Source organism: Elephantulus edwardii, unplaced genomic scaffold, assembly GCF_000299155.1.
Source record: "Elephantulus edwardii isolate Elephantulus edwardi_28Jun2011 unplaced genomic scaffold, EleEdw1.0 scaffold00131, whole genome shotgun sequence".
In the NCBI taxonomy this organism is placed as follows: Eukaryota; Metazoa; Chordata; class Mammalia; order Macroscelidea; family Macroscelididae; genus Elephantulus; species Elephantulus edwardii.
In genome coordinates this window covers 2,665,681-2,669,631 of record NW_006399881.1, presented here as the reverse complement: position 1 = coordinate 2,669,631, position 3,951 = coordinate 2,665,681, and the positions used below count along the sequence as shown (strand labels likewise).

The window sequence follows — 3,951 nt, the reverse complement described above, 5'->3', positions numbered from 1 at the left end:
GGGATGGGTGTGTCAGAGGCAGTGCGGTTGGCGCAGGATAGAGCAGGGTTTAGGGCTGTTGTGCATAGGGTCGCTATGAGTCGCAAACGACTCGACAGCACATAACAACAACAACAACATCCTGATACTAAAATTGACAGCTTCAGAAACTGATGGAGCATTGGAGCATTGGAATCCACAGGATGGTTGTGGGATTGATTTTGGTTTTTAGTCAAGATGCACATCCTCTGTTTCCTAAACTCTTGCACATTTATATCAGAGATACACACACACACACACACACACACGCACACGCAAGAATATCCAGAAAAGGAAATCTTAAGCAACTCAGATAGATGCTCATTGACCTAACGGAGAGATAGATGGAGGCATACATACAAAGTGGATTATAAGAGGGCAAAAAAATCACATCTCATGAACATAATGTGAAAATGAAAAAACGAACACTAAGCAGTGTATACTGCATAACATCATTTATATAAAATTCAATTACAAACAAAGCTAAGTGATGCATATGGTAAAGTACTAAGTTGCAGCAAGGGAATGAGAAATACAAAGTCCTAAAAGGTGTAATGGTAACATCAACATTTGACCCACACTATATCTTACCATTATAGAATAAACTTATTGGATGAAAGAATAAATCTGAAACTTTATTTTTAAAATTAGTTATTGCTATGTTTTCATTATTAAGCATTCTCAATAGTTAAAAGTTGTTAAGTTTTAGGTTTCATACATGATAAAAATAGTCATTGTCACTAAATTGTACAGGTGAAAAATGGTGTTTCTGTAAATAATTTTATCATAAGTTTAAAAAATGTTTTCAATGCAGGGATGATTTTTAAAAAATAAACCAAACAATGTCACCTACTAGGTTTTTCTTGCAAACCTACACAGTTTTGAAGTTGTGAAGTAGATGCTCACTGTCAATTTTGTTCAGTGCAGATACAAGCAATTTTTAGGATTTCTCACCTTTTTTTAGTATTTTCTCCTTTGATTTAGTCTATGGGGTGGGATATTGCATATGATTTATCATGGATGTTGTTATAACTGATTATGAAGGCTTTCCTACTTAGGAACTTTGGAAGTTGGAAGTTACAAAGTTGTGCCGTCGAGTTGTATGCGACTGATAGCAATCCTATGAACAAAAGACCTGAACATTTGTATAACTTTCATCCTTTTATAACATCAAAAATTAAAAATATCAGAATTTTGGAAATGAACATTAGAGGGAAAGAGTAAGAAGAGTGTGATTATGTTGTAGATAATGTAATGTTATTAAACAAAATGTCTATGAATTAGCCAAAAAACCAATTTCCTTCATAAACATTCAATCAAATCACAATAAAAGTAACAATTTTAATCACTATGTTATGCAATATCTACCATTTTAGTTTGTCTTATTATTTAATTTTTAGAAGCATTTTTCTTTCAAAAGTACATAGTATTTTTCTTGAGGTATCTAGTGGACACATTCTCCTTTAATATTTATATTAATTCTGAATCTATTTCTTTGTTCAACTATTTGAAGTTCATGATTATCATTTTTGTACATACACTTAACAGCTTCCTCAACCATCAATCTTCAGTCCACTATAGTCTTTTCAGGCAATGTTTCATTTTGTCATATATAAGGTCATTGTGATTTGGAGCTGACTTGAAGACAATTAACAATAACATTGTAGTTATAAAATATTAATACTTAATGTGAAAGGAGGACTTGTTTTTATGGAGCAGTGAGTTTCTTTTGGAGGTGATAGAAAAATTTGAAAGCAGATAGTGATAATAGTTGTACAGCCTGATAAACATAATTATAATTCCATTCAATTGTATATATGAATACCAAATGTTTTATTGCATGTATATGGACAACTTTTTTTTCATGATTTTTTTTTCACTGCACCCGATGACTTTATTATATAAATAGGATGGTAAGCCTTTCAGGTGAATGTTGTTTTCCCCATACACATATCGTAGTTCTGGAGATCGCCCTAAATCAAGTGGCAAAAACGTTAGACGGTTTCCAGCCATGGAGAGCTCGCTGAGGTTCGGAAGCTGGCAAAGATGGCGAGGTACACACCACAGATGATTTCGGTCCACTGTTAGGTACTGCAGAGAAAGGCACAGGTGTAGCCTCTCTGGTAAAGTGAGCAAACGATTGGTAGAGACATCTAATGTCTGCAGCTGCTTCAAATCACCGACCTCTGAAGGTAGAAATTGTAGTTTGTTATTTGCTAATCGAAGATGACGTAATGCTCTCAGATGACCAATTTCTGGGCACTTTCTAAGACATTATCACTAAGGTCCAGATACTGGAGTTTCACGAGGGAACCAATGGCTTCAGGAATCACAACTATGTCATTTGAAGGTAAAGTTCCACAAGGTTTGGAAGCTTCTGAGCAAGATTTTCTGGCAAGGTCGTAAGAGAATTCCTTTTCATGTAGAGTCTCTCTAGGTACTGTAGACCCTCATCTTTTCAGTAACTCCAATGGGAAATGGTGCAGATTCTTGTAATTTAAAAACAAATATTTGTGCTTTTCCAGTCTTGCCACAAAGATCATCTTACAAAGTTCCGATGCCATGCTTGAGTCTGTCCCATCAGGTCAAGCTACAGCACCACATCTTGTCAAATTTTGTCCATTTCTTGGCACCGGAAGGTACAGTCGATTGTTGTTTTTTAATGTACAATTAACAGTTTCTTCAACCATCATTCTTCTGAATCCACAAGCTGCTCTATGGGAGAAAGATGGACAATCTTCTGTGTGATCTACAGCCTCTGAAAACCTGTTGGAGGGTCAACTATGAGTCAGTTCTGACTTGATGGCACAACATTCTTCATCATTAAAAAAACTCATTTGGTAGGATTTTGAAAATTAAGAATATCATACGAGGATAAACCAAGTCGTAGCCCATACATTCTGAAATTTCCTTCCATGACTCAGCCAGTTTCTTTCAAGAAGGCCCATCCCTCATGCCCACTTACATTTAGCACTAGAATGTGCCCCACATTATCCACATCCACATCCGGGACTGGCTGTCTATCCCTAGCAGCAGGTGCCCCACTTGGCAGCATTTACAGCCAGGCTGTCCTCTGGCTAAGCCAATCTCTGAGTTTCTGTGGGCACTGTGTATGCCCTGGCAGACGTACAGATGAGCATATGTATATTAATAGACCCACCCTTGCTGCAAATTATTTCTAAGAAGACTTAATGAGCTAAGCATATTAACATTTAATAGCTTAAACACCATTCATATTTACAGTGAGCTCCCTGGAGGGAAAAGAAAATTTATGCAACAATTGGTTGATTGCCTCTGGGAAATGTATTAGTGTTTTCTTGCTCATGTTTCTGGGTCTAAAGACACAAAGAACAAAACAGCAGACTCACTGAGGCAACCAAGGACGTTGTAAACACACAGCAGCCCTTTCCCTCCTTTGTTTTCGTTTTCCATTGGGGAACCAAGGGCAAAGAGAAGTTCTATTTTCATCAGAGATCATTTGATTTTGTAACAAGCAAGTGGGAAAGGGACCCTCTTTTGGAATTTGTTTCTGGCCCATGAAGTTAAATATGCCCCATGGATAATACACAGAGTCTATTGTGAATGCTTTATTAGGATTATTAGAAGTAGATATGGAGGCAGTTGATTGTCTGAGTACATATGCAGTAGACTGCTGTGGTGTAAGAACATGATTGCTGGACCCAAAGGACCCTGAATTTGTATCCTGCCTCTGCTACTAAGCATGTAAAATGCTTAGTGTGTCACCTGGCACAAATACACTTAATAAGTGTTATGCATGGCATTGTAATGTTATAGAGGCTATGATGGTTAAGGTTGTGTGTCCACTTGGCTGTCTGTGATATTCAAACGTTGGGCAATTATGGTGTAGTATTTCCCTGGATGACTGTCTTTCTTGATTTGTGATGTAATCATCTCCATGATGAAATATACTGT

General features: G+C 36.9%; 1 pseudogene; it reads right to left on the bottom strand.

The window, feature by feature from the left end:
• Positions 1-1,851: 1,851 nt before the first annotated feature.
• Positions 1,852-2,582, bottom strand: LOC102857169 (annotated as a pseudogene).
• Between the last annotated feature and the right edge of the window lie 1,369 nt (positions 2,583-3,951).